The sequence below is a fragment of the Odocoileus virginianus genome, chromosome 12 (assembly GCF_023699985.2).
Source record: "Odocoileus virginianus isolate 20LAN1187 ecotype Illinois chromosome 12, Ovbor_1.2, whole genome shotgun sequence".
Classification (NCBI taxonomy): Eukaryota; Metazoa; Chordata; class Mammalia; order Artiodactyla; family Cervidae; genus Odocoileus; species Odocoileus virginianus.
The window spans coordinates 56081790-56105046 of NC_069685.1; the positions used below are offsets into that span (position 1 = coordinate 56081790).

A 23257-nucleotide genomic window follows, 5' to 3' on the forward strand; every position below is an offset into this window, starting at 1 on the left:
GTTTGAGCAAATTCCTGGAGATGGTGAAGGACAGGAAACCCTGGCATGCTGCAGTCCACAAGGTCACAAAGAGTCGGACACAACTTAGGGGCTGAACAACAACAACGACAAACAAGAAACGATCTTATTTCTTCTTGTTACACCAATAAATTCACAATTTCATATGTAGTCTTCTGCATTTTCTCGATTCCATAACCGTCGGCTCCATCCTGGCCCTGCATCATATTTTTGTGTGCTATCTTGGATGGGTCATCCACCTCTTCTGGCCTCACTTTTCTGTCTGTAAAATTGTATTTAATTTTATCTACCTCTGGCACTTTTGGGCTTCCCAGGTGGCACAGTGGTAAAGAATCCATCTGCCAATGCAGGAGATCCCACAGCCTCAGGTTTGATCCTTGGGTCGAGAAGATCTCCTGGTAAGAATCCACCTACCAATGCAGAAGACCCCGGAGACTTGGGTTCAATCCCTGGGTCAGGAAGATCTCCTGGAGAAAGACATGACAACCCACTCCAGTATTCTTGCCTGGAAATCCCATGGACAGAGGAGCCTGACAGGCTACAGTTCATGGGGTTGTGAAGAGTCAGACATGACTGAGCGACTAAACATAGCACAATGCAATCATATCCAGAACACTATATCAAGTGACCATCGCAAGGATTAAGTTAGCTAGTAGATGGCAGAGGCCCTCCCTCGGATCATGGCACACAATACCCTCACAAAGGATGCTAATTCTTCTCCTATTTATACTTTTGTCTTTATGGCCTCACTTTTCCCCCCAACTTCCATCCTTGCCCCCAGTTTTATTTGACAAATAAACCTGGGAGAATAGGTTCCTCTAGCTATTTCCATCCTGTCTAGACCATGGATTCACTTTGGTAAACAAAATCATGAAACCATCCTCATGGATCCAGATCTGGCTGAGCTGCAGAGTCACAGAAAACCTGATCACAGACTCTCCAAACAATGTTATATTTCACCTAAGGATCTTTGGGGTTGTAGGGTAAAAAAATAAAATAAAATCCTCCCAAGAGAAAATGGAGTGTGTTCCACCTGAATGGTATTCCATGATATCTAGCCAAAAAGCAGCATTCTCAAAGATGCAGGATCTTTTTTGCTATTGTTTATTTATTTGATTCATTTGTTTATTTTTGGCTGCCATGGGTCTTCGATGCTATGAGCAGGTTTTCTCTAGTTGAGGCATGAGAGGGCTACTCTCTAGTTAATGGTGCTCAGGCTTCTGATAGCAGTGGTTTGTCTTGTTGCAACACTAGGGTTTAGTAGTCACAACACGCAGGACTAACAGCCCTGCAGCATGTGGAATCTTCTCAAGTTCAGTTCAGTCACTCAGCCGTTTCCGACTCTCCACGACCCCACAAATCGCAGCATGCCAGGTCTCCCTGTCCATCACCAACTCCCAGAGTCTACCCAAACCCAAGTCCATCAATCAGTGATGCCATCCAGCCATCTCATCCTCTGTCGTCCCCTTCTCCTCCTGCCCCCAATCCCTCCCAGCATTAGGGTCTTTTCCAATGAGTCAATACTTCGCATGAGGTGGCCAAAGTGTTGGAGTTTCAGCTTCAACATCAGTCCTTCCAATGAACACCCAGGACTGATCTCCTTTAGGATGGACTGGTTGGATCTTCTTGCAGTCCAAGAGATTCTCAAGAGTCTTCTCCAACACCACAGTTCAAAAGCATCAATTCTTCGGCACTCAGCTTTCTTCACCATCCAGCTCTCACATCCATACATGACCACTGGAAAAACCATAGCCTTGACTAAGGAATCTTCCCAAAGCAGAGATCAAATCCATGTCGCTTGCACAGGCACGTGGATACTTAATCTCTGGACCACCAGGGAAGTCCAAAGACGCAGGATCTTAATGCCATAGAGTGTCTCCTCTTGCGAAAAGTATCCCAAATCAAGAATTAAGCACAGGCCACTGAAGAGATGCCCCCTGGGAAAATCTCACTCAGGCCATTCTTTATCAGGTCTGATTCTATCACGTCTGTGAAATCACTGTGATTTACAAAGACACTCCACTGTCCTCCCTCTATTTGGATTTCACAAGCATGAATTATGCCAAGTGCCTCGGCTGGAGGCTGGGAATTCAGAGAAGGAATTCCTGGCCCCAGAACTGCAGAGCCCAGCACTGAATCCATCTTCACACAAGCAAGTCTTCCAACAACCCAGCACTTAACAGACTAGAGAGCATCTTGCTAACACGGGCAAAGTTGAGTGAAAAGCCAAGTCCAGCATGTTGCGTGTTGTTTTAGTCGCTAAATCATGTCCGACTCTTTTGTGACCCCAAGGACTGTAGCCCACCAGGCTCTTCTGTCCATGGGATTTCCCAGGCAAGAATACTGGAGTGGGTTGCCATTTCTTCCTCCAAGGGATCTTCCCAACCCAGGGATCAAACCCAGGTCTCCTGCAGCTCCTGCATTGCAGGCAGATTCTTTACCACTGAGCCACATGGGAAACCCCAGTCCAATATGGAGGAGTCTAAATGCGTCTCCCAACCAAGAGGCCAGACTAAAATGAGAAGAGTTGGGAGTAGGGATTGGAGATGGTAAGAGGCAGGTGAGATGCAGGATGTCAGAGTAAATGGGTTGGGAGTGGTTAAGTGGAGGCAATGCCCCCAGACAAGGCTATTCCCAATAGGCTTCTCCCTTCCTGTCTTTTACACATGCATGCTCAGTTTAAAAAAGAAAAGATTCACCTTTCTGGCCTCTTGGTAGTCCGTGGGGCACAGTCTGGGCTAGAAATTGTAAGCAGAGGTCTGCCAGGAGGATTTGCAGAGAGTTTTGATTTCTCATCAAGGAGAAAGACTAAAGAAGATACCTTTCTGATGCCATCCCTTTCTCCTTCCTGTCTGAATGCAGATGTGATGCCTGGAGCTGAGGCAGCCATATTTGAACATGAGGAAGACAGGCACAAGCAAAAAGGCCAAATGCTAAGGATGATGGACTGATAAAAGACAAAACCAAATCCTGATGATCTCATAAGGCAGCCCACTTCTGAACTATTCACATATGAGGGAAAGAACAACAACAAACACCCTCTCCTTGTTTAAAGGACTGTTTAGTCAGGCTTTCTGCAACCAAAGGTTGTCTTAGGGGATTCAAATTTCTTTCTTGCTATACAGGGCTGTGAGTACCACACAAAGGTGTGGTACACCTTTGTTTAATGCGCTGTGAGTGGGACACATATTCCACCTGATAGAGTGTTTGCAAAACATCAACTAATCTTTGAGAAGAGGTCTTTGTGAACAACTGGAAATAATCTAACTGCCCAGTGGCAGGGATTGTCATTGTTCAGTCACTAAAGTCATATCCAACTATTTTCAACCCCATGGACTGCAGCACACCAGGCTTCCCTGTCCTTCACTATCTCCCTGAGTCTGCTCCAACTCATGTCCACAGAGTCAGTGATGCCATCCAACCATCTCATCCTCTGTCACCCCCTTCCCCTCCTGTCTTCAATCTTTCCCAGCATCAGGGTCTTTCCCAATGAGTCGGTTCTTTACATCAGGTGACCAAAGTATTGGAGCTTCAGCTTCAGCATCAGTCCTTCCAATGAATATTCAGGGTTGATTTCCTTCCCATTGACTGCTTTGATTTCATTGCAGTCCAAGGGAGTCCCATGAGTTTCTTCTTCAGCACCACAATTCAAAAGCATCAGTTCTTCAGCACTCAGCCTTCTTTATATATTAGCTAAACCTTGGTGCATCTTTATAAAGGAACACAATCTACCCCTAAGAAATAATGGTGTAGAGACAAAATTATTGGCAAGAAGAAGTGAATTCTATGTTTAAGATTTTTTTTTTTATAATTGTGCCAAATAGCACTTTTTTTTTTTTTTTTTTTTGGCTGCACCAGGCAGCTGGTTGGATCTTAGTTCCCAAACCAGGGATCAAACCAGAGTCCCTAGCAGTGGAAGTGAAGAATCCTAACCACTGGACCACCAGGAAATTCCCTACATTAAGAAGTTTTAAAAGTTTTAAAGCAGTTATCAAACAATATGGAAAGAAGTATCTAGAAAGATAGTCACCTGAAGGTAGATAGTGGTTGCAATGTGAGCTTCTGTTGGTGGTGGTTTTGTTCTTTTCCATATTACTTGAATATTTTACAGGTATATATAATTTTTGTGAATAAAAGCTGTCGTTAGCAACATATGCAATCTCTTTATTTTCGTTTAGAAAGCATATACCATACCCAGAAGACTGGAAAGATATATGGTAATATATGAATACTAAGCCCCATGGGGTGGGATTACCGGTAATTTTTTTCCTTATCTGTCTTTTCTACTTTTTTTCCAGTAATGAATATATATTACTTGCTTAATTTTTCAAGTTTTGTTTTTGAAAAGCTACTCCTCTCATTATCTTTGCCAAAGCCTCCAAACCTCCCCTTGGGAAATATTTTAATCCAATCAAGATCTTCTGGTCCCAACAACAAACTCCAGGACTGGCTTCCTGTGATTTTAAATAACTAGGAGGATGTAAAATTAGGAGACGGTGGAGTCCTCAATTCCTGGTCATCATCAACTTTCTGAAGCTGGAAGCCTCAAGAACTCCCTGAATTGCTTAATCCAACCCATTGGTATCGCATTTAAAACCCCAAAGCAAAAGACACAGGGTGATAAGAGGGAAATCCCACTTCTTGATACCAGAGATAAGAAATTCTCCATCCCTTCTCCTGGGAGATAAATCATGCTGACCCACTCTCCACGGATCCTCTCTTGGAAGAAGGATCATAAAAATATGGCAGGCCAAAGCATTTGGGCAAGTTTGATGGAATGACAGAATGTCAGGAAAATATACGATCAATTGAGCAGAGGTGGCTGTCAGTTTGGGGGCTCTCTGGAGTTCAAGCATGTCCATAAAAGAACTCAACATCCCAACGACTCCCCCGGGGAGAAAGAGATCTCCCTTCAGATCCAGCCTGTCACCTAACATCGGAGAGCCGGCGTTCCCTGGGAGGGGGAAGGGGGGGTAGGGATTGGTTTTATCTTCGCCTGAAAGAGCCAGAAATGGAAGAAAGGAAGGCCAGAGGGGCAGACAGAGGGGTCCTCTCAAATGATTTAAGGCTCCAGATCTTCCCCCCCAACCCAAGTACCTTTGGTGCCCTAGGGGTCCCGGAAAAGTCAGCCCAGAGAAGAGCAACCAGGGAAAACAAGATTCCCCAGGCCTGAGGTGGGAAGGAAGGGAAGGAAGATGGAGGGCCCAGTTGCCGCTGTCTCACAGGACTCACTCACAGGGCCCCCAACATGCGTGACCTCGGGTTCACATCAGTGCTGCTGATCAAAAGAGGCAGCTCCCTGCGTCCTGCCCAGGCTTCCCCATCCTGGGAGGATTCAAAGCCACCGGGCTTCGCGGCTGGTGTGGCTTCCATTAACCCGGAGGTTGGCGCTGCAGAGACTTCTCCAACAGTTGAGCATCAAACGTAATGAATCATGAGGAACCAAGAGCTCGGGCCAGCCCAGCGACCTTTAAAGCAAGATAATACTACTTGAGGGGAACGTAGCTGTAGCTCCATGAAGACAAACGGGATGGGTGCATGTGCCCTTCAATTTCCACAGCAGACAACAGTCTGTGGTGAGCTGGAAATGGGAGTCCCTTCATCCTTTGTCCTGCTTCCTCCAGCCCCTACCCCACTGGGCCAAGCACACTTCTTTCTCAGATGAACAGGGTGGATGATGCTACATGACAAAGAGCATGCTCAGGGCTCAGTCACTCAGTCATGTCCAACTCTTTTTTGACCCCATGGACTAAAGCCCACCAGGCTCCTCTGTCCATGGGGTTTCCCAGGCAAGATAGTGGAGCAGATCGTCATTTCCTCCTCCAGGATATCTTCCCAACCCAGGGATTGAACCCACGGCTCCTGCATTCGCAAGCAGATTCTTTACCACTGAGCCACCTGCAAAGCCCCACATGAGATGCAATTGCTTAAGAGAGCATTTTGCATAAGGAGATCCTTGTTTGTCCCATGGTTTACAGCATCAAGGCCAATGTAGGTCTTGGTTTCCTGCCCAAAGAAGTATCAATATGCCCTCCTCAGAATCCACCAGGGTTCTGAAACATACTAGATCATCTAAAAGATTATGTGTGTGTACACACCCACATTCACCCCTTTAGTTTTTCCATTCTTCAGCTTCTGCGTTGCCCCCAAGTTTTGCATAGAAATAGATACAAGGTATTTCAAGAACTAGACCAAATCTGGACTTCAAGGAATCAGATCAATTTCAGGCAGTGCCTGGGTTCAGCGAGAGGCCAGTCTACCCAGAAACATAAACCAATTCCAGTCAGGGCTAGGTGAATACTCAGCAGACAGACGTATTGGCCCCACATAGGCTCAGCTCAGACACACACACTGGAACATGCACCACACACTCACACGCACACACGGGCGTACTCACACACACACACACGGGCGTACACACACACATGCATACACACACTCATTTTGGGCCCAGCTGCCATAAAACTTAAGACACTTATATAGGGGTGAGAGGTCAGGAGGGGGGAAACATTATTTTCTGTTATTAATTACACCTTATCCATTCTACATGTGCTGCACTCGTCTTAGATAAAGTTACAGTTCTATTTTATTAGGAAGCCTCCGGGACCATGTAAAGGGGGATTTTGGACTGAGACAAAGGAAATGGCAGGATGGGGTGCAAGGAGCGGGGGGCGGGTGGGCGGGGGAGCTCATTTGTTCTGCTGCTCTGAAGCCCAGCCAGTCTCCTCCTAGGCCATTTCCAGGACTGAATCTGCACATTCTTGAAATAGCTCGCTCTGCAAACACCAAGTGAACCTGGTCCCCAAATCAACGCGGTCGTTCATCGGGACTACAGGTTTCCTGAAGGGAAGGACAGGAGGTGAGAGGGAGAGAGGACGGTGAACCAGCTACTGCTGGGTTCAAAGAGAGACGTGAAGCCAGCTAAGTGGGGGGAACTTGGAAGTTCAAGTCCATATCCGAGTCACCCGTGCCCGCCCCACAATGGGCAGCTGCTGGAGAGAACGCCTTCTTTGCTGGGAATTCCCACCAGTGAGAATAAAGGGTGGAGATGGAGTGCTGGTGGGTTAGGCAGATGGAAGACCTCGGGGTTCAACAGGAGGAATCTCTGTGCCTCTTCACCATTGGATGACAAGCAGAGACGACTGGATTGTCTGCCATGAGAAAGAATAAACTGAAACTCCCCGGGGGGCGCAGAGGAGATAAAATGGCAGCACCGAAAAGAGACTCTCATTTCCAAGAAGCAGCCAGCAAAGATCCAGGAGGACAAAACCTGGATTTAAATCCTGGGCCAACTCTTTCCCTGGGCCAGCTACCCGTTGTCCCTGAACCTCAGTTTCCCCAATTTGAAAACTAGGAGAAATCACATCAATGATAACACAGATCACACCACTGTCATTAACAGCAGCCACAACATTAAAAGGGCTGTGACCGTCATCAGAGGAGTCCGCCCTTCCGAAGGCACTTACTATAACAAAATAGGAAGCGCATCAGAGCCATAAATCACCGTGCAGATATAATTTATTGTTATTAATATGATCTGCCCTGTCTTTCTCCAGCATCCCCCCCCACCCCCACCCCCGGGGCTGCCAGGAGAGTCTGTGCTCTGTCATCATGCACTTGAAGACAGCTTGTTTTGTCCCTTCTCCCCTCTTGTTTCTAATCACAATGTTCTAATTCTCCAGCTGAGGTTGAATTCAATTCTCGGCTGGAGTTAGATGCCATATATTACCCCCTGTCTCGGCAGCAATCTGGCTTCTGTCTCCTGGAGCCGCCATGGGCCCTGTGCTTCCTAGGCACCGGGCCCCAGGCTCGGCTGAGCACGGGTGATGGTTTACAGCCCATGGCTATGCAGCGAGACATCTTTCTAGGATCCCCATTTTACACAGCAGAAGACTAAGTCTCAGGAAAAGTCTGGAACTGAAGCTCAAAGACTTGGGCCACCTGATGCAAAGAGCTGACCCATTGGAAAAGACCCTGATGCTGGGAAAGACTGAAGGCAAGAGGAGAAGAGGGCGACAGAAGATGAGAATGACTGGATGGCGTCACTGACTCAATGGACATGAGTTGGAGCAAACTTAGGGAGATAGTGAAGGATAAGGAAGCCTGGCGTACGGCAGCCCATGGGGTCGCAAAGAACTGGACACGATTTAATGACTGAACAACTATAGGAAAGACAGCTTGATTTAAACCCAAGAGTGTCTCACTTCAAAACAGCACATCTTTCTGCCTCCTGAACACTTAACAAACAAAACACTGGGGTTCTGTTTGTCTGTTTTGGTTGGCGGGATTTTAGTTCCTGGACTAGGGATCGAACCTGGGCCCCAGCAGTGAAAGCACCAAATCCTAACCACTGGCCATCAGGGAATTCCCTTTCACCATATTCTTCTTCCTCTTCTTCTTCCCCTTCTCCTTCTTCTTTTTCCCTCCTGAATACTTAACATCACTCCACTGAGTCTTCAGACAACTCGGGATCCCCGCCTGTTACTAGAATGTCCATTTCACACACAAGGGAACTGAGACTCGAGAATGAATGGGGATACCTTAGAAGAGCAGACCCTGCTGTCCGGAGTCGGGTGAAGCATTCAGCAACCCCCAATTCTGATTTCAAGGAACAAACCAGAGGACAAGGAAGAGGGGGAGGGAGAAGGCAGCCTGCGGTTAGAACGGCTCTATCTGCCCATCAGAATGTTTCCTGGGGGTCCCGCCAGGAATTCAGGCCTGTGGGCCCCACTGGGAGTCCTGCCAATGAAGCCAGGGCCCTGGATGCCTTTGATCCTCCCCCCACCCCCGCCATCCATCCCTCCCCTGATGTAATCCTGCCTCGCAGCCCTGAGGTCTACTTTGTGATATCCCAGCAGTGGCCCCCAGGGCACCAGGCAAGCAAGGGACTTTGAAGGCCTGGTGATGCTGATAGGGAATTCCACATTCTAGGAGAGAAAAGAGAGTCAGGATCAGTCACCTACTAGTCCAAGATATGACAATTCAAGTATCACATCTGCCTACTCATTAGCTCTCTGTATATTCTGTCTTTTTCCTTGTAGGACTGTGTCTTTGTGGTTCTGTTTCTCTTTGCAGGTACGGCCAGGTATTTCTGACCCTCTCCTGGCTCCTTTCCTCTGTATTATCTAGGTGGGGGTAATTCTCTCTGTCTCTCTCTCCTTTTTTTCCCCTCTCCCTTCCTCTTTGTCCTTTTCTCTCCTGTGTTTTTCCCTCTGTGTCTGGGTGTCTCTCTGTCGTCTCCTTCCGTCTTTGGACTCTTTCCACCTCTGCCTCTCTTTCTCCCCCTATGATCTATCTACCCCCTTCGATGTCTCCCAGGAAAGCCCAGTCACTCCACAAAACTATTTAGCAGATGCAACAGCAGCAGTCGGGAAAACAAGGCTCAGGCAGGGAAGATTCACCCTAACCCAGAGCCACAGTAGATGGTGAACCTGTCCAAAGCCTCAGTCACCTTCTGTCCGTCACTAAGGACGAGACTGGCGTCCCAGAGGACACAGGTCACCTCAAGTATCTGAACGTGGTGTTAGAAGACAAAAATACTGCTGATGGGGAGATTCCCGGGAGGTTTGCTTCTTGGGGGTGAAGAGCCTCCACTCTCCCTGAGAACCTTCCAGACACGATAATCAATTTCCAGTTCACTCTTCCAACATTACTGGAGGCTGCCAAGCCCACACTCACAGATTGACCTCCATTGCCAGGTTTCCCACCAGTTATCGCAGCCAAAACTGTCCCCTTGGTGAAATCTTGGAGCGCGTCTAAATTTTGAAACTTTGTGAACCAAACGAATGCACACACACAATGCACCAGGGTCTTCCAGCCATAGCCCCGTCCCTACCTTCAACACACACCATTTAACCTATCAAGCCTCTGCATTTATTGAGCTATTTCATTAACCTTCTTTCATCTAAACTTCTCAACAGATCAGTGACTAGGATTCATCCTCTTTCTATAAAGTGAGATGTCAGAAAACTGGGATTCAAACATAGTGACTTGTCCCAGGTGACACAGCCCTGTGTCACCTGGTGTCACCAAGGTGGGCATCTCCTTTCATATGTAGGAAAGACAACTAGAAATTCACCTGAACTTTGTTTTTGCTTTTTTATTCCCTGACCCCTCCACTCACAGACTGATCACCTCAGAGCTGGATTTTGCTTCCAGGCCGAGCATACTGGGTTATTTAGCTTTCAGAACCCATACCAGTGCAAAAACATAATTTCTCTTCTCTAGAAAACTGCCTCTCTCTTTTTTCTTTTTTTGGCTTGGGAAATGCTGTTTTCTCCTTCATTTAGGGGCAGGAAACATTCCGGATATTTAGCTTTTGGAAGGCAAATTTGGCATCCGGATTGTTTTCTGCCTTATTAAACTTTTCAGAAACTGTATCTCTCTTAAACAGCCTGTGGGGGCTCAGCCGCCCCCCGTCTCCACCCCCCACCCCCAAGGACCCTCTGCATCAGCCCACACGTTCCCGCATCCCATCTGCCAGAGGCTGAAGCCAAAACACATCCCGGGGAAAAAGCCGGAGAGGAAGGGGCGAGGCGGGGAGAGAGATGTCTAATCATCGCCCAACCTTTGAAAAGTATCCCGAGCAAATCGAGTTTGTCTAAGACGCATCCAGTATTTAACATTTAATGGGAGCTGATCCGTTCAACGCACCACATGCCGCGGGTAAATGGATCCTTCCCCTTTAAGGGTCTGTTGACGTTAGGTGAAGGAGAAAAACAGTTGTTATGATTCAGAAACTCAGGATGAACCCAATTAATCAATGCTGAGATGATTTGAATCATGTGGCAAATGCTTGGTCACCTCTCTGATATCCTACCCCCGTCCCTGGGAAGACGCAGACATGATTGATGTCACCTGTGACCACTATGTCTCCAGGCCAGACCCCCCCCTCCCTTCCCAAACCCAGCAGACAGAGAAACAAATTAGATCCAAAGACCCGGGATCAGTTTCAGAGGGGACAGGCCTCCGGTTAGGGAGGGGGTGGTCTCTGGGGGGTGCCTGGCCTGGTCTGTCTGTCACAGGCGGGCAGAAGATAGAGGCCAGACCATATGGGGGTGGTGGAGGGGAGGCACGCTCAGGGATGGGGTGGTCAGGGCCTCCACCGAGTCTTGAGCCTGAAGCATGCCTGTATCTTTGAGGGCTTAAAAAAAAAAAAACTTTTTTATTTTAGTGTAAAAATAATTGCTCAGGCTTCCCCTGCCTCTTAGAATTACATTCCGGCATGTCTGCCCTGAGCCTCAACTGGGAGGAAATGGGGTTCGAGAGGGAGAGGGTAGGAGAGAGTGTTCGTCAGAGTTATTTTGATTGCTTTGAAAGTCTCTGCCTGTTACACACACACACACACACACACCATTGCCTTTTCCCTGGCAGCCTCTGTGACTGCCCTCACTGATATGAATCTCTAGCCAGGTCAGCTCCACATGCCCACTGTCACCCCCAATATTTTTCTTAATTCCTTTTTTTTTTTTTTTTTGTAGCCACACCTCAAGGCATGTGGGATCTTAGTTCCCAGACCAGTGAGCAAACCCCAACCCCATGTAGTGGAAGCGCAGAGTCCTAACCACTAGACCACCAGAGAATTCCCATCCCCAGTTTTTACATCAGCCTCTTCTCCCTTCTCCTCCCCCCCCAAGAGACAATGGACCACAGGGAAGGGGCCACTTCTGTGTTCTTAGATGCCTTGGTTTCTAAGAACAGACTCTCATATTCTCGAGGGCGTTATTCCTACCCACACTCATGCACACATACATTGTGTTCACTCCTACTCCAAATCACATCTGGGGTTTATGAACTAACCAGGAGGCCTGGTCATCTCTTCCCCTCTTTTTCTATCTCCTTATTCATTCTTTTTTTTTTTTTTTTTTTTTGCCGCACTTCAAGGCATGCAGGATCTTCATTTCCCAACCGGAGGATGGACCCCCATGCCCCCACAAGCAGTGTAAGTTCACAGTCCTAACCACTGGTCCACCAGGGAAAGCCCTCCTTATTCATTCTTTTTTTGTTCTTTCCTCTCCTCTTTGTCTTTCATCTCCCCCTTCCTCTCCTACCACCCTACTTTTATTCATTCCACAAACATTTCCAGACCACTGCGGGCACCTCCAGGGGCTACGCGGAAGATGAGGAGATAAGGTCCCTGCCTTCAGAGTGTGCAGGAGACACGCACAGATGAGAAAGCAGGGGCGCCCCATTTCCTCATTTTTCTCACCTTCTCCCCAAAGTCTGTGCTGCTGGGGAGCTCATCAGCACCTTCAATTCCGTGTCTGGATTCTGACCTCAGAGTCTTTCCTGACACCAACCTTTGATGAGGAGCACCGCCCCTGAATCCTTGTGGATAATTCACTTTTCCCTCCTGAGATGTCTCCCCATGATGTCTTCGAAACCTTCTAGTCATCATCCAGCTCTTCTTTCTGCCAAGTCACTGGAAATACAAGACAACCAGAACCTCACTTACCTTGTCTAGACTGGATCCCAGGGATCCAGCCCCTAGCTCAGTGCCCGGCGCGCCGTAGGTAGTCCAAACACCTGCTGAATAAACAGCATGAAAAGAGCTGCACCCGCTTTCCACGCGACATCACCTTACTGACTCTACAATGTGCTCATTTTTCTAAACAAATAATTACATCTAGTCTCCTTCCAGAAAGCCTCTCAGATTGTTTACAATGCAGATTCCTAGGCCCCTAAAGCGGTGGATTCCTTAACCCAGGGGTGGGGCCCTGGGAACCACCCCAGGGAATTCTGACGCGAGCCCTCCTCAGACTGCCCTTTGAGGAGCGCTACGGTGGACAGTGAGGAGCCACTCAAGGTGTGGGAGAAAGAGCAGGACTTGGCAGGTTTTAAGAAGGTCCTGGTGACCGCGGTCTAGCAGATGAAGCAGCAAACATGGGTGGGGCTGGGGGAGATAATTAGGAGATGGAAGTTCTAGAACTCTCTCGAGCGCTTAGGGGCAAAAATCTTCTTGGAGGGGGGTTTAGGGCACTCAGAGCATGTTTATTTGGGGGTATCTGAGGAGAACTCACATGGGATTTCCAGGAGGCTTCCCGGGTTTCTTTCACCTCTGCCTGGGAGAAAAAAGCCATTAAAATCCAGAAACTGGCAGGTCTCAAGTGGCGAACTGGCTGAATTCATGAAGAAAATTTGAGAAAGAAAAGATGGGCCCCCCTTTCCTTCTTCATTTCCTGCCCCCCTCCATTTCCGAAAGCCCCTTAGCAGCGCCCCCACACCTCCTCCTGCAGCGGCCCCCTCCCCAACCTGTAGGGTCTGGAGGGACCAGGCTCCCGGCTTCTGCCCTCCCAGGGTTCTCAGAACAGCATCTGGCCGCGGACCCTGGGCTCTGGCCGGCGGCATCTGTTTGCAATGTTTGAGTCAGTAGTTTTATTTCTGCTCGGCGGTATAATATAAACTATCCTGTTACACGGCAGGCAAACTGGGCGCGGAGCCGGCCACTATGTAGTGCTGCAACAGGACCAGAGCAGAGCTTAAATGAGCTGGTGGGCCCAGGCAAGGCCCCGGAGCAGCCCAGAGGAAACGGCTGGCCTTTGGAAAGTTCTCCCCAGCCTGGGCCTCTGCCATTGGAATCCCAGGGCAGTTGCTGGCTGACCCCGGAAATCTGCACCACCCACGACACCCATACTTGCAAGCACACACAAATTCCCCCTCTTGCCCACTTCCTGAGGCTGCAGAGATAGGCTACAGCTATCTGCTCCAGGGGTGGATATTAGCCAAAAGCTTGACTTCTGCTCTTTTTTTTTTTTTTTCTGTTTTTTTTTTTTTGGCCTCACCTCAAGGCATGCAGGATCTTAGTTCCCCAGCCAGAGATCAAACTGGAGCCCCCTGCAGCCAAAGCACAATATCTTAACCACTGGATCTCCAGGTAAGTCAAAAGCTTGACTTCTGGAGTCAGCCTGCCTTGGCGTGAATTCTGGCCATACTATTTGGGGCACAAGCTTTCTTGTGCCCCTTGTGAGACCTCCCCGGGTCTCAGTTTCTGCATCTGTACAAAGGGACTCATGATCATCCATTCCACGTAACAGGGCTGTTTTGAGCCCTCCATCAGGCAGTATCTGCAAAGCACTTGGCAAAGCACCCAGGTGTGGTGGGCACTCAATAAACATTCACTGTTACCCAATCAAATCTGCCTCCAATGTCGGAGACCCATTCAATCACTATTCAATCACTAGGACGTATGAAGTGAAATTAAAAGAAAGACCCAACCAGCATTGGAAGCAGTCACTGGGTTTGATCATTACCCTCAGCCCAGCTGGACAGATGTGCATTCCCTCCCGAGATGCCGGGACAAGTACTGGGTTGGCCAAAAAGTTGGTTCAGGTTTTTCCATACCATCTTATGGGAAGACCCACATGAACTTTTGGGCCAATCCAATATAAAAGGCAATCCAACTTCTCCCCCACTTCTCACAGGATCCCCTTTGGGGGAGGGGGTGCTCCCAACTTGAGAGCAAGAGACAATCTCCTACGCCTGACTCCCCCAGAGAAGCAGATATGGGGGACAGTCCTGAGACTTGATGGGGGGACAGGACCCTCAGTCCTCTGAATCCCCGTATCAGTGGGGAGGCTTTGAGGATGAAGAAAGAAAGAATCTACACTCTGGGAGGGGCTTCCCAGGTGGCTCAGTGGTAAAATCCACCTGCTATGCAGGAGATGCAGGTTCAATCCCTGTCGAGAAGATCCCCTGGAGAAAGAAACGGCAACCCACTCCAGTACTCTTGCCGGGGGATTCCCATGGACAGAGGAGCCTGGTGGACTACAGTCCGTGGGGTCGCAAAGGAGTCAGACACAACTCAGTGCCTAAACAACAAACATACCTGGGGAGGCCCCTCACCCAGACTAAGGTGGGTGCTATCAGCCCTGATGGCAGTGGGGGCGCTGCCTCTCTGCCACACCACAGACCTCAACCCTGGACACTTTCAAAGACAGGACAGTCCCCACGCCCAGGGCCCCAGCAGCCTCCCTGACACCCTTGCCTACAGAGGAAGACTGAGAGATCCCTCTCATTGTCTTGTTTTTCTATCTTTCGTGTTCAGTCGCATCCAGCTCTTCAACCTCAAGGTCTGCAGCCCACCAGGCTCTTCTGTCTACTGAATGTTTCAGGCAAGGATTCTGGAGTGGGTTGCCATTTCCTCCTCCATTTTCTTTAATAGAAATTTTCCTACTCCATTTTCTATCTTTAATGCCGAGTCTAACACTTTGCATGTAATAGATCCTCAACAAATATTGAATGTGTGAATTCACACATGTGTGTTGCAGTGAGTGTTGTGTGTGTGTGTCTGGTGGGCTTCTAGGAAGGTGTGTGCACACAAACATGATGAAGATGCTTGTATCTTGGGAAGGTTGCATAACCCTGTGCACACTCGTGTGCGCAGGCAAGGGTGTCCCTGAAGCTAGACAAAAAGTCCCTTGAGGGCCTGAGGAGTGTCCCCAAGACCCTGCCTGGGGATAGACACACCCTCAAGATGCCCACCCCAGGGGTGGCAGGATGACATTTAAAAATCGAAGATGGGGTGTGCTGGGGTTGGTAGGTCATTTAAACCACTGACAGAAAACACTTTATCTGGAAAAGAAACTAACCCCTAAAGACCTTTATGCTGGGACGTGGAGGGGGCAAATGTCCCCTGACCCAGGACAGCCAAGGACCCATCGCACAGGAGACCTCAGATCCCTGCAGCCAAGGTGAATTTGCGTGGATGTGGTTTTCTGTCCCCTGTTGGCTACACGTCTCGTTGACCAGTTGGATCATCTCTCTCTGCTCAGTTCCTCTCTGTCTCTCTGTCTCTCCAGGTCTGTTTGTTTCTACCACTCACAGTGTCTGTCTATCTCTGTATCGATTCTGGGTCTTTGTTTTCTCTCCACTGTCTCTCTCCCTGCCTCTCTTGGTTTAGGCTTCCTTCTCGGTCTCTCTCTGTCTCGGTCTCTCCCTCCCCGAGTCTCTCTCCTCTCTGCTTTCTCTCTGCCCAGTGTTCCTCTATGCGCATCAGTACCCTTCCGTGCCGGGTGTTTCTCCTTCCATCCATCAACCTCCCAGCCTGCCTCCCTCTGTCTCCTCTGCGCATCTCTCGCTCCCGATCCCGGTCCGTCCACCTCCGCCCCTCAGCCTGGGACTCTCTTCTGTGTGGGTTTGTGTCTCTGCGTCTCCCTGCGCCCCCGCCCTCCCCGGAACCCGCCGCACCGCGTGCGCCTGTGGATCGTCACTCTGCGGCCCTGCCTGATCCAGCGCGAGGGGCCCCTTTGTTCGCAGCTCCCTCCTCCTACGCTCCCCCCACCCCCGCATCGCCCTTCAGGCCCTGCTTTCCCTTCCTTCTTCCCAGCCCAGGCAAGCTGGGCCATCTCTCCAGCCCACGATGTGGAAAAATGCGCCGCCGCCCCGGCAGCGCCAGGGCACAGGGAGGCTGAGGCTGGACCACCCCGACGACACCATGGTGCGGGGAGGGGGGCGCCATGAAGGAGACACCCCACCACCACCGCTTCCTCCGCCGTCTCTCCGGTACAGGAAAGCTGGGAAAGGCTAGTTCCAGGCCTTCGGAGGCAGGATCCCACCCTTGACTCCAGCCCCGACTCCATCCCTGATTCGAGTGGTCTTGACCAAGCAGAGCCCTTCTCTGGGTCTATAAAATAATACCCCAGGGTTCATCTGACTAACTGAAGGCACAGTGGTTTTATCCACTGCTGCCTGCCCCTGCCTCCAGCCTCCCTCAGTGAGGCCTCTGGTTCCCGGTGGAGTTGATAACATTGACTGAAACCTGCATCCCAAGATCCTGGCATCAGCTGGGTCCTCAGGCTGCCTCCATCTGCCTCCCTGGGCACTAGCGCCCACCTTGGCACACACCTTATCCTCCCAGTTCCCTGGAACAGAATAGGAAAGCCTGAGATCTCTGAATGAAATACTCCGCTGCCCCAGGGAGTTACCAGGAATGGAGATACCAACATAAATCAGCCCCCAAAGCAGCCATCAGCACGTTTTTGGAGCTGTGAATCACAGAGTAAGAATAGCCCTTGATCCGGGAACAACCCGCTTCCTGGGGCTGTTCTGTGTCCCAGGTGTCTTTGGGTGTCTGTGATCATATCAAGGATGATCCAGTTCAGTGTCAGATTTAGGGCAAGGAGATGGGAATTCTCTCCTCTGTCACAGTGCCTGCTCCCTCGACTTCCTCTGCCCTCTATTTTTTTTTTTTTTTTAATCTTTTGGCTGCCCTGCGTGGCATGTGGGATCTTAGTTCCCCAACCAGGGATGGAACTCTCGGCCACTGCATTGGAAGCACAGAGTCTTAACCACTGGACTGCTGGGGAAGTCCGTCTGCCCTCTATTTTTACCTGTCTGTCTCTGGGCCACTTACTGGCTGAGCACCTTGAGCAAATGTCTTCACCTCTCTGACTCTCGATGGTATACAGTAAATTGAAATACAGCTGACTTACTGTGCTGCTGGAAAAAGTGTAGCCCTAGCACTAATAATAATAATAGAAAGAAGAAGGGGGAGGAGCGGAAGCTGAGGAGAGGAGGGGTGTACCATGTCTATGTGGGCCTTAAACAAGTATTCACATAAGTCACTCTGGCTGGATATACATGCAGGCATTAGCACCCAGAGCTACTGGGTCTTAGAGACCCTCCAGGCCAAGGCCAATTAGTCCAGCCCAGACCTTCACCCTCCAGCCCCGCCCTGCCCCCCACCAGCACCCTTGGCTCAGTGGTCCCAAGGGCCGGAGGCCTCAGAGGAATCCCAGTGATGGGATTAGAACCCACTTATCCTGTAGAAGCCCATATACTCCATCCTTGGGCTGTGATCAAGAAGCCTTTGGGGAACCTCCCTTGTGGTGCAGTGGTTAAGGCTCCATGCTTCCAATGCAGGGGACATGTGTTCAATTCCTGGTTGGGGAACTAAAGTCCCACATGCTGCATGATGAAAGCAAACTGCATGCTCTAACCCCTGTACCATGATTTTGCAGTTGGAGTAACTGAGGCCCAGAGAGGTTGAGCAACTTCCACAAAGTCACACAGTAAGCTGAGGACAAAAGAAAAATGCCATGTCTGTCTCAGGCCCTCTCAGGCCCTTCCCTCACTTCCTCCCTCAGGGCTGTGGCAGGCTCCCTGGCATGGGAGGGAGATGCTGAGGCCCAGAACCAGGGGGTTCCACCTCTGTTTGCCCTCCTGACTCGATGTGGGCCTACAGGACATCCTCCGCCCCCTCGCCAGGCCTGTTTCCCCACCTGGATGCCGGCTGCACCAACTGCCCTGAGATCCTCTCATTCTGTGCTGTAGATAAAATCAGAACCTGCTTCCACCAGAATATGCCAAATTTACATGAAGTGAGCCCCCACTAATGGCCTCCTCCCTACTGGAGGGTGTCTGAAGCCAGGAATTTACTGGCTGTGTGACTCTGAAAAAAATGAGTTAACTTCTCTGTGCCTTTTAAAGGGAATAGAACCATATATTGTGCACAGCATAGTAAGTGCTCAATAAAAACGTCTGGTATCATTATTTTTGCTCTGATTATCAACACCTGATCTCTGTTTCCCTTACTTTCAACGTCTAGACCTCCAGCCCTCGGTTGCCTCCACCAGCAGCTCAGTCCTTGGACTACAAAGAGGTAGGTGAGAGACCGTGGGTGGACAGCCCGCAGTGTAGACTTGTGCCGCTGGCTAACCGCCCAGAGCCAAGGCTGTGCATTCTAGTGGTGACCACCTTTGAAGTTACTGCCTTATGTAACCCTTGTTCCACCCCCATCCTCCTGTTTGCCTCGGCGTGACCCTGGGGAGGAAAATGCAGCCCAGGGTCAGTAATCCTGGGATTTCTTTCATATGACTCAGAAGAGAGCTGGGAGAGGCTGTCCCAGAGGCAGGATACTGACGGTCAGGAGTGCCTGCTTCTGAGTTCAGCTCCTGACTCAGGTCTCCCTTGGTGTGTGACCTGAGGCTGGTGACAGCGTCTCTGTGCCTACACTTTACTATCATGTGTTAAGAACATAGTTTATACAGTCACTGTGAGAAACATTTGGGAGAAATGAAAAAGCTAGGGGCTTAGAATGGTGCCCTGCACAGATTAGGTACTTAACAAAGGAGGGGCAGTTGTCCTAAGTAGTTACTGATGGAAGCGATAAGTACAGAGAAGTATTGCTATGAAAAGGGTTCACTCAAACTAAGACTTGAATCCCAACAGGGTGGGATGGGGAACCAACCTCAGCCTCAGTTTTCCTCATCTGTGAAGTGGGGATAATCCTGCCTTGCCAGGAGACCAGCTGAAAATTGAAACCAGGCTGTTAACAGAGAGAAGGTGCCGGTTCCCATCACCGCAGCCATAAGCCCTGTGCACCTCCTCTATCTTCATTCCCAAGACTTCAGATATGGATTGGGGGTGTTTACACACGCACACCACATCATATTCCTCAAAAAGAGGGGCCACAGGGCCAGTTATGCAAATATTTCCCTTCTCCCAGTCCATCCTTGCCAGCCATCGATCGGAAGGCGTCTGCTGAAGGGCTCCAACCCAGCGGAACTCTCGGGGTAACCGCCTCCGCCCACCCTCGCGGGTGTAGACCCTGATTCCCTGGGACGCAAGAGAGGAAGAATGTTTGTGCGGCCTTCAAACGACTTGGCAGCCAACAAGAGGGAAAAGGCCGCTCTGGGGAGAGTTCAAATTGAAATTACACGGAGGGAAGAACGTGCAGATCAGCTCTGAAGCTCATAAAACAGAGCGAGGTGACTGAGAACAAACACGCCTCCAGAAGGAAAATGGAAAAGTTCGTAAAAGGCGCTTTTCAAAGCCTGGCAGGGATGGGGTAGGGGGGCCGCAGGGGAGGGGGTGAGCCAAGGCCCCCAGGCAAGGCCAAGGCCCCTCCAGCTGTTCGGACCGGGGTCTGGGAGGGCAGAAATTGGCCCAACCTCTATCTCCTCCAACTGGGGAGGTCAGAGTTCTCTGGTCCCCGCTCCTTCCATGAGCTTGGCCCGCTGGAAACGAGAGGAGATGGGGAGAGTGGTCCGAGCTCAAACCCAAGCTGGGTCTGGGGTCCTGGGGAGAACCCTCGCCACTGGATGTTGCTGGCAGGATGTAACAAAAGCTCAGTCCTGAAAGGCAAGCGAGGGTAAGAGCACTCCATCACTGACATTCACTGGAGATCGGGTCATTGTTTGGATTTTGCTCAAAGAACACTTGGAACACAACATTGCAATTCAACTATACTTCAATAGAAAATAATTTTAAAAACAAAGAGCACTTGGAAAGCCTATTGAACCCTCCAGAGGCAAGAAAGCCCACCTCCCAGCCCTCCTCCGCCTCCCATCCTCCCATCCTCACCCTTTCCTTTCACCTGGGAGAAGGCCACGGTCGACCTCTAACCCCAGGCGGTGCGCCCTGCGCTCTGCGCTCCAGGACTGGGTCCCCGCAGCCGCGCCGGGGCTCTCGGAATCAGAGTCCCCGCGCTCAGCCTCCAGTGCAATTCATTAACTCTGCAAACCCCCGGGTTATTCGCCGGACGCTTTAAGGAAAAGCCTGGAAGTTAACCTCACGCCCCTCTCGTACCGCCCGAAGGCACCACCATTGGAGGATTCTCGGAAAAGATCAGTCGCCGCCGCCAGGAATCCCGGCAGCCCCTCGCCCCTCGCCCCTGGCCCCTCGCCCCTCGCCCCTCGCCGGCGGGATCTTGACCCGGGGACTTTCTGTAACCACTTACGGGGAGCGAAAAGCCGGAAACTGGTCCCGATGCAGGGCCCCGTAGCTTCCTAGGTGCTTCTACAACTTCCGGCCTCAGGGATCCCCAAGATAGGGAAACTGAGATTCGGAGAGGTTAGGGTGCCCCCAAGAAAGCTGCCTGGACGAGGCGGAATCGGGCTGAACCGAGGGTTTTACACGTTTCCAGTCCCGGTTGGGCGCGTTCCGAGCTGCCTTTCTGACCTCCCTGAACTGGATCGGCCCCGGGGTAGAGCCCGCAGTCGGACTCGGCCTCCGACCTCAGTCGCCCTGTGGGAGAGCGCTCTGGTGTATTTCCCTGGTCGTCATCCTCCCCGGAGGCCTAAGCGGCCTATTTCCCGACTCCTCTCCTGCCCCTCCCAGCCCTTCCACCCCGCCACTGAGTTCCTACAGTTTCCTGGCCAAAGCCTCATTTTTAGCAAAAGAACTCAAACCCAGTCTCTTCACTCCCAAGCCTGCGCCTGTATTCTTTCTACAGGTGGTTCTCCCCTTAGCGAGCATGGCAGTCCCCCACAGGGCTTGTTGAAATCAGATTACCAAGTCCCTCCCCCAGAGGTCTGCGGTGAGGCCTAAGAACTTGCATTTCTGACAGGTTTGGGAGTGCTGGCCCGGAATAGATTTTGAGAACGACTGGCGAAGGAAATGACACCCTGCTCCAGTATTCTTGCCTGGGAAATCCCATGGACAGAGGAGCCTGGTGGGCTACAGTCCATGGGGTCACAGAGTTGGATATGACTGAACGGCTGAGTACACACACACACACACACAGCTGGAAAAGACCTGGGTCTGCAGGACCGTCACAACCTAGAATGTGTGTCCACCTCAACACTGCCTTTCAGCGCTTTGGCCAATACATCCATGTTCCTGAAGCTGGGAGAGACCCAGTGCCTCAAACGCCCCACTTTCTGCACTGGAGTTTCCCCATCCATCCCCCTTTCTGAAAGCTCTGGAATCAGAGCTTAGGGGCCTCAGATTCTGGCAGGTTCCGCAATGTGGGCTTAAGAGGGACGCCTGTCCATTTGATGGAGGAGGGGCAAAGGATCTCGGCCTTCTAGGGCTTCCCCGGTGGCTGAGCGGTAAAGAATCCACCTGCGAAGCAGGAGCCGCACAAGACACAGGTTTGACTCCTGGGTCGAGAAGATCCCTAGAGGAGGGCACGGCAGCCCACTCCAGTATTCTTGCCTGGAGCATCCCATGGAGAGAGGAGCCTGGCCGGCTAAGGTCCATGGGGTCACAAAGAGTCAAACACAACTGAAGTGACTTAGCATGCATGCACACACACAGGCGCAGCCCTAGCCACACTTGGAAGAGACCTGTCACCCACCGATAGCGGGTCAGGGAAGAACCAAAGGCACCCCTGTCTTACCACCTCCAGGTAATTGTGGGACCCAGGCTTCTGTATTCCAGCTCTTATTTTGTCCCCAAGTTCTGCGCACAGCTCGGTGTTCCTGGGCCATGTCATAAAAAGATTTACAAGACGAAGTAAAACTGGCAGTAAAAACAATTAACTTTAATGGCACCTCGGGTGGGTGGCTGGGTGGGACGGAGGGAGGGCCCAGCGCTTCCTCCTTTCCTGACCGGGAATCCAGGTGAGAGAGAGGAGCTGCTTGCTGTCAGGCAACCCTTTGGGCTCCGAGGTTTGAGGTTAAATCGAGAAGAGGACTGGACTGGGGGCCAGAGGAGAAGGGTTCAAGTACCACTTGACAGCTCCCAGCTGAGCAATCCCGAACATGCCTCTTACGCACTCTAACACTCAGTCTTCCCGTCTATTAAATGGGAATCTGCCTGGTGGAAATGTGTGAGGGGAAAAAAACCAAAATACTTATCAAATGGGAAGCTGTAAAAAGAACTAAATCTATCAAGTCTCCTCTGGGTTGTGAGAATGGCAAATGAGATCTATTTGGAAGGGCCTCCCACATACCTGACGTTTGGATGTATTTATTAAGCCTATATGTGAGTGTGCATGTGTAATCAGTGTTAGTTTCCGGAGGACCCAGGCTCCCCAGGTATAAAATGAAGTGGAAAGACCAGACCATGACAGAGGCCAGAACTCCCTGGTTCAGGGTCCCCACTTAACCAGCATCACTTACATGTAGATTTCCTGCTAAAATTGACCTGCTTGTCCAGCCAGTGACCTCGGAAACGACCCCATGCTCAAGCAGCCTGCAGCCCCAGGCTTTGAAAGTGACCTGGATTTCTAGAAAACTGGCAAGGAAATGAGAGTGCCTAAGGGGGCAGTGGGGGAGGGTCTCTGCCTCCCCTGTGCCCTGGTCCAGTCCGGAAAAACTCTAATTCTGCAGGTCTCCCTGGCCTGGAGATAATTAACTGTCCATTTCAGAGATCTCTGTGTCTGTGTGTGGCCCTCACTAGGACCAGCAAGAGATGCCCTAGCGGAGGGTGGGCTTGGGGAATGAAAACACCCACCGGCCTGTTTCTCTGTTCTGGGGAATCAGTAGGGGAAGGGGAGATGGAAGGTAAACTCACCCTCCATTCTCCTCTCCCAGGGGCCAACTATCCACACTGCCTGAGGCCTGCACTCCTCTTT

The 23257-nt window shown here is 50.6% G+C and overlaps 1 long non-coding RNA gene across 1 annotated transcript in view; it reads right to left on the minus strand.

Moving 5' to 3' along the window:
* The window catches only part of LOC139037716 (uncharacterized), a 46863-nt gene extending 25892 nt beyond the window's left edge, over positions 1–20971 (minus strand). The window contains exons 1-2 of the long non-coding RNA XR_011490555.1: positions 20696–20971; positions 12318–12439 (exon numbers count right to left, since the gene is read on the minus strand). This is a non-coding gene — a long non-coding RNA (uncharacterized lncRNA). The remainder of the gene's footprint in view (positions 1–12317; positions 12440–20695) is intronic.
* Positions 20972–23257: the final 2286 nt, after the last annotated feature.